Source organism: Amblyomma mixtum, chromosome 2 (genome assembly GCF_055824585.1).
Source record: "Amblyomma mixtum isolate Tamu chromosome 2, ASM5582458v1, whole genome shotgun sequence".
NCBI lineage: Eukaryota > Metazoa > Arthropoda > Arachnida > Ixodida > Ixodidae > Amblyomma > Amblyomma mixtum.
This window is the reverse complement of record NC_143013.1, coordinates 198,976,228-198,989,819: the sequence shown is the minus strand read 5'-3', so window position 1 is coordinate 198,989,819 and position 13,592 is coordinate 198,976,228. Positions and strand designations below refer to the sequence as shown.

Genomic DNA, 13,592 nt, shown 5'->3' with positions numbered 1-13,592 from the left:
AGCCGCTAAAGTTCCTCGTAATTTTTCAAGTAGTGACGCCGAAACGCGGAAAAATCTGCCGACGCGGCTTCCGACACGGCTGCCGACACGGGCACGGCTGCTAACGATAGTATTAAAGGCTATCGCCTTAAAACAGCGTCCGCTGTCGCCGGCGTATCGTTTGGGATCCTGCTCACATGGGCTTTGAGGGAAATGAGGCAGCTGACGCCGCCGCCCGCGCGCTCTCCCACCGGACATACCCCTCCGACCCCAACGATCAGGAACTCACATTCACTCAAGCTTACTCCTTCAGAGACATTGCTTTTCTTTATCGAACAGGTGCTCGGGGAGAGAGGGGAGGCCTTGGGGGTATCTGTAGTTTGAGCCAGCGTCTTCGCTTCGGCGGACGCGGTTGTTGCGACGCGCGTCTCTTCTTTCACTCTTTCTTCCTCTCTTTTAAGAGGGCTCACCAGATACAAGGCAACTCAGATTTGAACTTTTTCTGTCGATAGATGGCAGCACCTGAGTACCCCAAAAAGGAGGGAAGTTCTATTCCCCCTCCAGGTGTGTAAACTACACCGCGACACGAAAAAAAGTATTCGTTCTTCCGCGTACACAAAGTAGAGCCCAGAACTATCTGTAGGTATGCGGCCAAGGTTCCAGAGACCGAAGCACAAAAAAGTTGACCCCCCTCTCAAGCCATTGAGCACAGAAGGATGTGGGGGTCATACAATGGACCATTTCCCAGTAACCCACCAATTTAGCGTTTCTGGTTTGGGTCGCCTAAGCTTCCTTCAGTCTTTTCTGCGAAAATTCTTTTACAATGGTAAGGTGGGGTGACTGGTTTCGCCTGAGCAGACAGGTGTGGTCGGTTAAAATGGCTTGGTGCATCCGCAGGACATTACCCGGAAAAGGTTCCATTGTGTTGAACACCTATGTAGTCAGTCTCTAAATAAAAGGAAAGAAAGGAGCTCCTAGCACTGTAACGGACACGTGTCGTGTTCGTATCAGTGCCGCGCATCAGTGATTGCATCGCGCCGATGCGCAACAGTAATGCGCAGTAGGTTACAGCGTCCCGCTCGGCTCGCCCAGAACGCCGGCGCGCGTCCCGCTCGGCTTGCCCAGAACGCCGGCGCGCGTCCCGCTCGGCTTGCCCAGAACGCCGGCACGCGTCCCGCTCGGCTCGCCCAGAACGCCGGCGCGCGTCCCACTCGGCTGGCCCAGAACGCCGGCAAGCGTCGTCCCTCCGGTACAGCGCTCTTGCTCGTGCCTATAAAAGCTGTGCCTTCAATAAACAGTGGTTCATTCTTGCACTGACCATGCTGCTGTAAGCGTCGTCCCTCCGGCTGGTTACAAGCACAAGGCTCATGGCTGGTCTTCTTCCCTTTCCCGCGTAGCCTTCTAGCTGCAGAAGGATGTCCTCGATTGTAGTGACAGCGTGCAGCTTACTTTGCCTAGTCTCGTACGAGCGTTCCCAGGGCCGGACACCCATCTTCCGCTTCTCAGCACCAACAAGGCTTGAGTTTGGCTTGTTCTGACGGTAGCCATCATCTTGTGGCACTTTTGTGCGCCATACTTTGTTCCCTGATTTGTCTCAAGGTGCTTGAATACCAGCAGGCAACAAGTCAGCAGAAAATGCCAGCAAAGAATTTCAGGTACGGGAAGCGTAAACGTGCAGGTGCACTGATTGCGAACACCAGAAAGAGGCAAGCTCGTGATAACGAACCTCCTACGTGCAAAACACACTATCCCCTCTATGGTGGCGACCTTGCCCACCCTGCTGAAGATTCTGCGTCCCCAGAAGTCAACGAGCACAACCCAAGGCCGGCAGACGTTGAAGCCCCCATCAAAGAATCCGAGGTGTCAGGAAGTGCCCTGTCATCTTCAGTGATGAGCACAACAGAGTCGTGCGACGAAGATATTGCTAATGGAGGTCCCGCGATCACCACCGTAAAGAGCGGCAGTGCAAATGCTGGAATTCAAGGGCGGCGCATTGTTAGCCTTCAGTACCTGTTGACCAGCTTGCAAAAGACCGCCCTCCATGTTCCCTTCAACTGCACTTTGGCGGATATGGACTGTGTGTCTGAAAGAAAGCAAGGTCTACGAAGCACGTTGACTCTTGTATGCAGGATGTGCCGAAGGAAGGATGTCATCCACACAGACCCGCCATCTGATGCGCAAGCTTCCAGCGGCTGCGGCGATATAAACACATCAGCGGTGTGTGGAATAATGTCAATTGGCTGTGGCTTCTCAAACCTTAACGAACTGCTTGCGTCTATGAACATCCCAAGAATGTCATCGGACACTTACACGAAAATAGAGGACGACGTTGGCAACATTATCAATCAAGCCGCCTGGGAGGAAATGAAAACAGCGGGCGCAGAGGAGGCAAGGCTGGCAAGAGAATGCGGCGACATTGACAGTGACGGTACACCCACGATAGCAGTCATCGCAGATGGTGCGTGGTCAAAGAGATCCTACAGGAACAAATATGACGCTCCGTCAGGCGTGGTGAGTGCACGAATTTATTTAGTTGCCATAGCGGTAAAAAGCGCTGCATTTTGTACTTGAAATATTTCCCACTTGTTCTTTCGGCTAATTGGGGAGGTATGGAAAAGATCCGCGCTTTCATAACCTAGCTGCATGTACACGGGGCTATGTACCGTTGTGATCGAAAGGCATCAAACTGCCTAGAGGTAGTGTTAAAGTAGCACTTGAATAGCAGGCATGATAAGCTGAAATACCTATATGTTCGAGCGATTAGCAGTGCAGCCAGTAGGGCAGCTTCTTGACTAATATTGGTCTTACTCTTTCAGGCTGCTATCGTTGGTCACAGAACTGGAAAGGTCCTGTACCTTGGCGTGAAAAACAAGATATGCGCAATGTGTGGCCGGACTCCACAAGGTGCCACCCCGAAACAGCATCAGTGCCACAAGAACTGGCAGGGAAGCTCAACAAGCATGGAGCAAGCTATTGTGGTGGAAGGCTTCAAGAAAAGCGTTGAGCTACATGGCATCAAATATACAAAACTTATTGCTGATGGCGATTCCAGCACTTACAGATCTATCGTAGCAGCAGCACCGTATGGCAACCAGCGGGTTGAAAAAATTGAGTGCAGGAACCACCTACTTCGAAACTATGCAGCAAAAATAAGAGAGATCGCTCAGAAGAAGCGGCTAGAAAAAATTCCTCCTAAATTAAAGAACTCTATTCTCCAAGCAGCTGTTCGCCTACGGCATGGAGTTGCAACAGCAATAAAAGTTAGAAGCTCTGAAGAGGCATCGTTTTCTGAAAAAATAGACCATCTTGCTCATGACATAAAGAACGGCCCAAATCATGTGTTCGGAGACCACGCTAACTGCGCTGATTACTTCTGTTCCGGAAGCAAAGCGGGAGAAGAAAATATATTTCCTGAAATAGTTCAAAAAGGCATCTGTGAAGAAATTTGTGTTGCCATGAGCAGAGTGGTTGCAAACACGGCGAGCCTAATAATGGACGTCGATAACAATGCTGCCGAACATTACAACTCCATTGTGGCGAAATTTGTAGGAGGAAAGAGGATAAACTATTGTTTGAAAAGATCCTACGAGACAAGGTGTTTTGCAGCCTCCTTATCGCTCAACTGCCGAGGAACATACCACGAAAAAATCGCGCGCAGGATTTCGGGAGGGCAGCTTGGAGGATGCACAGAATCATTTGTGAAGGCGATAGTTTCTAGGAGGAATTCAAAGCGAAAGCTACCGAAAAAGAAGATACCAACCACTTCACGCTGCAAGCGCAGAGAAAAGGAGCGACATACTGGTGCCGATGCTGATTACGGCTTACCAGACATGGAGCCCGGTGCTTTTAAATCTACTTCCGACACCTTCCTGAAATCGCTTTCGCTATCAGCAACCAACATCGAAGACCTGCAGCGAGCAACGTCGAAGCAGAGTGGATGCACTCTGTGGAAACAAGAAAGGCGAAAGAGATTGACAGCATCATTGTTTGGTGCTATTTGTAAAATGAAACCAACGACGGGATGTGGGCGGACAGTTGGCGACATCCTGTACAAGGAAATAACTTCCGAAGCGATTCGGTATGGAAAAGACCACGAGTGCTTAGCACTCAAGCAAATCGAAAATGAGTGCAACGTCGTGGTGAAGGAGTGCGGCCTGTTTGTTGACCAGGAGAACCCCTTTCTTGGCGCTTCCCCGGACGGACTCATTGGGGAGGACGTTCTTGTTGAAGTCAAGTGTCCTTACTCAGCGAGGGACCTTACTCCACTAGAAGGAGTTCGCGCCAAAAAAATAGTCTGCTGTGAGGAAAACAAGACCGGGAGATTGCAGCTGAAGACAAAAAGTAATTACTGGTACCAAGTGCAAGGACAGCTGAATATTGCTCGCCGTAAAAAGTGCTTGTTTGTGCTGTGGACCAAAAAAGGCATCAGCACTGAAGCGATTTCCAGGAATCAATCGTTTTGGGAGGACGAGATGTTGCCGCGGCTCAAAAAATTTTATATGTACTGCTTGCTGCCTGAGCTCGTGGACCCAAGGAGGAGCCGTGGCCTTCCAATTCGTGAGCCTGATTACATTCTCGAAGCACAAAAGGCTCGCTCGCTCAAGCGACCTTTGAAGGAAACGTCGGAAAATGACGATAGCCAAGAAACCGCCTAGAACACCCATTCTGGCTACAGCGTGTGTTTCGCTTTTCCTTCTTTCACTGTGTCCCGCGCGACACACACGAACTGCGTTCACTGTGCAGCTGACGCAAGCCATCCTGCGCTACAGTATAGGTGCCGTCGGACGATGACGCGTTTCATCCACAGATGAACGGCCACATGCAGCGCTTGAACAAAACCATTGCAGACGAGCTCGGCATGCATGCCGACGCAGAACACAAGGCCTGGGATGTCTTCCTTCCGTACGTCATGTTCGTCTACTACAGCGCACTTATTGAGACCAGTACTATGTGACACATTTTAGGCTCATTTACGGCAAAAAGTAACCACAACGCTGGACGCCATGCTGCCAAACGTCACCAATGAGGACATACTTGATGTCACCGCCTGCTTGCAGCGTGCAGAAGCTCTACGAGTTGCCCGGCTACGCATTACAGACCAAGAGCGAACGTACGCCCAACGCTGCAATCTCCGCCGTCTCCAAGCACAATACAAGCCAGGTGACCGTGTGTGGGTGGAGACGCCTATTCTACGGCAGCCCAATAAAGAGCTTGTTTCAGTACCACGTTAATCTGCTCGTCTGTGTTTTCACGGCATTTTCACCACCTCGTGAAAATATTTAAATTATAACAGATTTACTTGCTTTGATACCTCCTTCCCTGCTTATAATTCCACAAAGAAATAAATCAGAGTTAGAGAAAACTGAAGAGGACGGGAAGTGTGGCTCGCAAAAGCACCGAGAGCGTCCTGCAGCTATGCATGGTGGCCGGACGCAAACTTTGTCATTGCATAAGCGAGTTCTTGCTTAGCCCTGTTTACATGAACCAATAACGTCAGGTTGAGTCGGGCTGCGCAAGGTCAACCCAACTCGACCAACGCGTGTTGTTAGTGGCTATTTATTGGCAGTGTTGTCAGTAACGCGTTACAAGTAACGGCGTTACCGGCAACGCGTTACTTTTTTCGGTAACATAGTAACGTACTCGTTACCATTTCGAAATTGTTACGGGTAACGTACTTACGTTAACATTTTTCGGTAATTAGAGGTGTCATGTTACTGGTTACTTCTTAATTCAATTGTCCCTCTCCGCCTCTCTTTCAGAAAAAAAAAACGCCAAAAATAGTATTGCAAATAAACAAAATCTACCGGTGTTCTTGACGACCCTTGTTGCGGCTCGCATGCATGCCAAAAAAAAACCTGCCCTTGACGACGCACTCAACTAAAAAAAAAGCACGAACACGCAGTCACAAACTTGTCTTCGCCCCCAAACCACTCACACACACATCTCTCTAAAGAGTGGACGCATGCCAAGCCACCAATGAACCATTTGCAGAAATCTGTAAGTCAGTGTCTCGTTCCCAGGTGACACTCTCGCATTCTTTGTGGAAGTTCCCTCTTCTGAGAAAACTCAGGAATGTCGCCAGTTTACTTCAAGATGGCCCTAAGAGAGCCGTGGAAAGAGTACAATGGTACAGCACACAAAAGGGGATCGCAGTCAACCAGCTGTTTCTATCTGCAACTCCGGCTACGTTTCTCGTTATTGAGCTCCTAAGCGAGCGAAGCTGACCTTGAACACCTTGACGTAAACACTCGCATTTTTGCGATAATTACGAAGGTTCAAGTAAAAAAAAAATTTTTTATGTGCGCAAATATATTTTTTGAGGAACTATGACATTTACATTTCTTTGTTGCTACACAATTTCCGCGTAATTTCGTAAGCAGATACACACCACAATTACTGTAAATTTGCTCAGTTCAGCTATGTTTTCTTTGTGAAGTTGGAATTATATGAGGTATGAGCTTTATAAAACTGTTATCTTGAGTTCTTACAGCAAAGACGCACTGATTAAAATTTATGGCCATGGAGTGACGGCAAAGTAACGTGCGATACTTTTTTTCGGTAACGGTAACGCGTTCCTTTTTTTTAGTGTAACGAGTAACGTATTTAGTTACTTTTTTTCGGTAACGCCTACAACACTGTAATTATTAAGGCGGAAGCCTTTAATGTCTCATCGTTGTAAGCAGCAGTTGTCGACAGAAAATGTCACGCTTTTCAATTGGTGGCAACGGTCGTGACGTCACAGTGCGCGAATTTCAAACCGGGCCAATTGTACTTTGGCTGGTAACCATGCAACCAATTGAAGGCATCGTATAGTGATGCTCCAAGTAAGTGGGACTGAGCTTAGGTAATTGTTTAATTACCCAATTAGACTAATTAGCTTTACTAGTCAGGCCATATAAATAAATAAAACCGATTAAGAAATTGGTCGAGCTCAGGAATCGAACCCCGGTCTTCGGCGTGAGAGACGAGCATGCTACCCACTCCGCCATGCCTGCTCGATGGTTTGGAATGAACAAAGGCGCGTCTAGTGAATACGGTGTCTTCACTCACTCTCATCCTCCTCCATTCCCTTCCCGCGAGGTTTAGGTGTCCACCGACAAATGCGAGACAGATACATTTCCTTTCCTCAAAAACCAATTTACTGACGAGCGATGCGTAGAACCAAATGGGCGATGGCGTTCTATGGACTCCTTGGCAGCGTTGCAAGACGCTGTCGCGTTCCACTCTTAGGGGCATCAGTGACCACACACTAGGTCAAAAAAGTGCCCCCCTGAATTTTGTGAGACAGTTACTGCGTAATTTCCTTTCCTCAAATACAATTTTCATTTTCTTCATTACGGCTCCTCTTTATCTTCTTTCACTCCCACTTCCTCCCTTCCTCTACGGTGCGGTTCAGGTGTCCACCGAGATGACAGAGAATTACTGCGCCATTTCCTTTCCTCAAAAAGCGTTGCGTTCAAAGGGCAAGGCATCGCGCTGAACGGGTGGTGTTCCGTGGACTCCCTGGCAGCGCTACAACGCGCTGTCGCGTTCCACTCCTAAAGGCGAAGCTTAAGCCTCATTAATTAGCAGTTAATTAGTATTCAGGCATTAATCAGTAATTAACCATTAATAAGTGATTTGTCATCACTTAGTAATTAGTACTCAATTATATGTGACGCCACCGGTGCCACAGAAACAGCGAAGGTGGTGCGGAAAACGCTTCCGCCTCTACCCACTTTAGACAGTCAAAGTGCCCCCTGAAATTTTTGGTAATAAGAAAGTAAAAAGAAGGACCAGACGTCGCGTGTTTGCATAAACTGGATTTTAGCGAGTGAAGACCGGTTCAACTGCAGCGACACCAAGCTTCGAGCCTCGCATTGCAAGCGAGCAGTGGTAACATATCCAAGATTGAGGCACGCCACCGCTGCTTCGGAGATGCGACGGCGCAAGCAAAAACAATTTCGCGCTTATCCTTTCCCCTCCGTTTTTTCGGCTCGACAGCGTTTACAAGCACATCGGGGCAGGGAGGAGTTGAGTCAACCTACCCCTTTGCGCGGAGTTGACTGGTCCCGACTCCTGACCCGACACGGCGCGTTTACATGAACCCAGTAACCGGTTTTTGGCCGGATAACTCGACACACCTGCGTTTTGGTGCAAACAGTGCCTTACTGTGTGTGTGTGGGGGGGGGGGGGGGGGGGGGGTAGCTTGTAGGTGTGGCCTTGCATCTCACTTCTTTTTAGCACCACCAGCTCGAGAAAAAAAGAAAAGCAGGAATCTTTTAGAAATACAGCCCAAGCAAGAAAAAAGGAAAGAAAGAAATGAAGTTCGTCCGTGTTCTAAGAAAAACGCATCCGCACGAACACAGACAAGCAAGAAGTTGGTGGTAGAGTGCAGTAGCGACAAAATATTCTGTCGCCAGATGGAGCCACGCCGCGCTAGTAAATTTTGGCGCGAAATTCAAATCCCCTCAGAAAATACATACACAACTTTCAGAGCCTGTAAAAGGCTAACACTAACTTCGATATGGATAAAAATCGTGTCTTAACAATCAAGAAAGAAAAAGGGAGGAAATGTTGCGGACGAAATTTTGATTTTTGGCTTGGTTTTTTCACGAGATGACATGAAAGACCTACATATCTAAAAGCACCATTTTTCTGGAACTTTGCGTCTAATTGGTAAAAAAGTGAAACTTAAACAATGAAATCTGCCCGCAACATTTCCTTTATTCATTCAAGAAGAAAACGCTGCCACAAACCTCATGAAAATCGAGCCATATTTAGACGCGGTATAGCTTCTGAAAGTTCCCATGTATTTCCTATGGACACTGCCACTGGTGAACCCTCTTAAGGCGAAAGCCTTTAATGCCTCATACTATCGTTAGCAGACGCTGTCGGCAGCCGTGTCGACAGACTCGTCGGCAGCCGTGTCGACAGACGCGTCGGCAGATTCGTCCGCCTTTCGGCGTCACTGCTTAAAAGGCTCAAGGTTCCAGCATGAATAAAGGCGCATCTAGTGAATGCATGGGCTTCATAAATAAAATAAAAGGTGTGAAGTCAAGAAAAGGAAACTAATAAATAAAAATAATAAAATAAACAGAAATAAAAATACAACAGAGATAAAATATGAAAATAAAAATGAAAAATAATAAAATTAAGAAAAGGAGCAAAAAATAAATAAAAAACAAAATATGAAAACAAAAAAGCAAATACAAACAAACAGTGGCCAGGAAACGCTTTCGCCGTGCAGCACTTTACAGAGCCAAAGTGCCCACTGCATTTTTGTCGTCAGGCCCGTGAACTCTCCTTTTCATCCTTCTCTCAGTCGCAACAACAACAACAACAACGGCGGCGGCTATGCGTCTCGGTTCGGGCGGTGCACTTATCGAGATCCGCCGTCACCGATCCGAGCACCCGGGTTCGAACTGGACCGCGGTGGCAGCGTTTCGATGGAGGCGAAACACAAAAGCCGCTGCGGTTCACTATACTGCTGAACGTGGCTAGAGAGCGAAAGCTATGGCGTATCGGGCAACCTTCACTACAGCGTCCCTCATAGCCTGTGTCGCTTTGGGACGTTCAACCACAATGAACCAAACCAAAACTATAAGCGGCTTGGCGTCTGTATCGTTGATTCCGTTCCGACACTGGATAGGCAGCGCACCCACCCTGGCAGCTGGTAGTTAATGATTGATAGCGAGAGTTCGCTCATCATTGTCAGCGCAGCGCATGCAGCCCACTCCCTCTGATCGCCCCACGTTCATATAAGCGCGATTCAGGCGCCAATTGACCCAGGGAGCCAGTAATGCGCACTTCATTTCCTTAAAATGATCGGCGTGTAAAACGTTTTCGACGCCAAAGGCAATGAACGCCGACAGCCTATGGCTTCAGCGCCGCGTTTCTGCCACAACGTTGTCAATGCCTGCAGCCCACATCTCTCTCTCACCAATCAGCTTTTCTGGCCTACAGACCAGCTGACCAGACGACGAGACATCAGACCAGACTGGTCTTTCTGCGCTGCAATCCTCCCGGCGCCTCGTATGGATACCAGAAAGAACTTAACATAAAAAACCAAAAGCAGACGAAATTTTATGATCTACCTACTGTGGTGCCATCCCATTTAAAAAAGGAAAACTACCAAGTTATTCTTAATGTTCTACGAATGGATTGTTTAAAGTTTTCCTCTATTAATAAACATGGCTGTCGTCAGACTCAACATTTATCCAGCACCTCTTTATTGTTTATGACAAACCGAAAAAGAATATAAGAAAATGTTAAGAAAAGGTTACGCCACCTTCAAAATAAACGTAACTGCGTCAGATGGCCTACGTTAGTTAAACTATAGTTAAACCTCTTGCTCAGAGGGGGCGAAACCATCTGCACAGTCGCTGAAACTGGCCAGCACAGATATGAGCCGCAGTTTCGCAACTGGTCTAATACAAGTAGAATAGTTGCCCGTACTCGAAGCTGGAAGAGAGATAAAATAATGTGACTCCAAATATTTGCGCAGATGCACACTGTTCGCCGTCTCGCACTAATACGAAGTGGAGCATCGCAGTGACAGATGCGAAGCAAGAGCGTTGAACAAGCCATCGAGTATTGCGGCCGACGTCGACGACGCTCAAGCGGTCGCCGAAAGTATTCGGACGTTGGATCTATTATTCTGGAGCTGTCCTCCGAAAATGAAATAGAAAAGAGCCATCGGTTAAAATAACTGAAAAACTGCACATGTGTGTATAAAACGCTATTTGGTGCGCGTGCTCTGCCACCGCAGTCGTGGCCTAGTGGTTTGAGCGCCCGTTTCGGCTGCGGGAGGTGGTTGGTTCGAAACCCACCGCCGGACACCCACCGGTAAAATGGGTACAAGCGTCCCCCAGCCTGGCGCTCGGCTCGTTTAGGGGTGTACGTTTGGAAGAAGCTCCGTAAACCCCGCTGTGCCCCTTGCGGGCCAAACCCAGTTTCGAACGCCCTCGCAGTGTGCTTCAAGCGCAATGACCTTTCCTCAAACGTGAGGATTAGGCAGCCCTTCCTCTGCAAAGAACTCTCGCAGCGACTGCACTGATCCGCTGGCAGCAGCATCAGCAGCAGTCATAATAAAAAAATGGGTGTGGCCGTGACAGTGGCGGGGGTCACGGTCAATTAGCCCGCGGAGCTTCTTTTTATGGCGCCGCCAAACATAATTCACCATGTTTCGAAACGCATGTTTGATATTCATTATGGCCCACTTCGCACCGAGCGTGCGTGTGCACCTATCTGTTGGTCGGAATTGTTAATTAAAGTACTAAAGGTATTTATTTCACCGAAGATGTTTTGCAATCTTTCAAGGGAGACATTTGGGGTTACAAGAACGCTTTTTTGTTTCGGCCCATCATTGTTAGCAGTGCAGAGCATCATGATAACAGTAAGACTTGCGAAATAGTAGGCTTATTAGCTATTAGTGAATAGCTAATTTTGGAGCTATACTGCTGGTCTCCCTTGTGAACAGTGTTGCCCTCCGTAAGTAACATCCGTACATAGGTTTAATTTCGGACACAGTTACCTTCGGCGCTCTGTGGCCACAACAAATTTTTCCTCTTGCAAGCAAATTTCAGCAGCCCCTCAAGTGCGCGCAAAAACTGTAGATATTGGGCGAAACGCCCGCGGTAGGCCGCATATCCGTCAGACTGTCGATATAAAACTGCAAAGCGCAAATCCAAAAAATGAGTAAATTGTAACTGTCGCGAATGCAATATGTACGTAAATATACAGGATATCTCGATGAATTAGGTAAATTAACAGTTTGCTCTAAGATTTATAATCAGCTGCAGCTCAGCATACAACGGGCAAGAAAGCAGACGAGAGAAACTATTTTATTTAAGAACATTCCTTCAACGTACGTAATGCCCCTAACCGCTAGATTCAACCCCCCCCCCCCCCCTTTTTTTTCATAAACTCAGCCGTCTTTGTCCCCAGCTGTTTTCCGAGATAGAAAGTAAACTCTTTTTTTTTTCTTGTACACCAGTGTGCAACACTCCAAAGGGGTCAGTTTTCGGATGCCAGATTATAGGACTCCCGCTGTACACGTACTATCGCGCTCAATATGAGTTGCAACGCGCGGTCATCGACCGCGGCTCGTTCCGTGGTGTGCCTCCTCCAAACAGTCGCTCGGAATTCTGGGAGAAACTGCTGTTCCAGGAAACAACAGCACCCCCGCTCAGGAAAAAATTTCTCCCAGAATTCCGAGCGACAGTTTGGAGGAGGCACACCACGGAATGAGCCGCGGTCGATGACCGCGCGTTGCAACTCACATTGAGCGCGATAGTACATAAATAACGAAAAAGACAAACAAAGCTTGTTTGCCATCAACGTGCACGCGTACCTCGCACCTACCAACTATGTGTATCTGCGCATGTCTGTATATTTAAGTACATGTTGTGCACCGAAGGATAAATCTGAGAAACATCTGAGTACATATGCATTCATCACGTAAAAACAACTGGGAATCTGAGTTATAAACAATGCGCATTCATTACGCGCATCTAAAATCTACATGTACACGCAATTGGGTCCCACTAAGAAAGCCAAAACCAAACAACTTTGTGCTCTTTTCTTTTTTTTTAATTTTCCTGAGCCCCTGAGCGTCCGTTTTGTTGCAGCTGCAGAGAGAATAAGGCTGGGACGCAACAGTAAAAAATATATATTGAATTTGTTGAGTATTCGGAACTACTCTGGGCATGGTGAGATGAAGATTGCCAGCAAGATCCAGGAGCAAAACATTTGAAACTTGCGCCTGTAGCGCAAAAAACCTACGCAAGCGCCACCTTTTGCACAACAAAAACACTGCTGTGCGCGTGTCCATTTCTCCACGTGAGATGGCGCAGCAGTAGAACAAAAAAAATTCAAAGTGGTTCGCGCGGCTGCAAGCACGGTGCCCGCCTCGGCACCTTCGATCCTCGCCACTCTACTGCTGGCCCGCAAGGTGTCGAACCGGAATTCTTTTTGGTACGGTTCAAGTTCGTGTTAACGCTTTTCATGTTCCGTTCCGGGTTCGGCTCCAAAGCGACATTTCGTTCCGGTTCGAACCGGTTCGAACGGGTTCAAGACAAAAAAAACTTAAAACGTAGATGGGTTCTGATCAACCTTGTTATGCTGTTTGGGGTAAGCTTTTAGTTTATGATGGAGCTCAGTAGATATGCATTTGCAATGAACTCTATCCTTTCTCTTTTGCGGAGTCTTATCACACACCATATTTTACTTGAATGCTTCACTCTTTAGCATTGGTGTGTAGTACAGTAATATATTTCTGATGCACAATCTACGACCACATGCAGCGCGGGGTGAACTAATTACGGGCTTTGAAAAACGCTTAATACTTGTGCAGATGCGGGGAATAGGATGCGTGCTATTCGGCATGTGCCAAGCATTTTTATTTTTTTTTTTTTTTGAGAGCCTACTGCACGCAGGGCATTCGGAACCGTGCAGGAGGGTCTCTGGATTGCAATACAAATGCCAAAAACAAAAATAGAAATTTAAAACACGAAGTCGAAATGTTTAATGGCGAGGGGGTGATGGTGGTGGTGGTGGTGAAAACATTTAATCAGAACGGACAGGAGGCGCTTGGATCAGCTCGTAAGGGACCGATCCTTACAAACACTAAG

General features: G+C 47.6%; 1 long non-coding RNA gene across 1 annotated transcript; it reads left to right on the top strand.

Annotated features, from left to right (window-relative positions):
* Positions 1–462: 462 nt before the first annotated feature.
* Positions 463–5,790, top strand: LOC149362176 (uncharacterized). The gene is made up of 2 exons (XR_016288983.1): positions 463–2,490; positions 2,796–5,790. It is a non-coding gene; the product is annotated as an uncharacterized LOC149362176 (long non-coding RNA).
* The last annotated feature ends 7,802 nt before the right edge of the window (positions 5,791–13,592 follow it).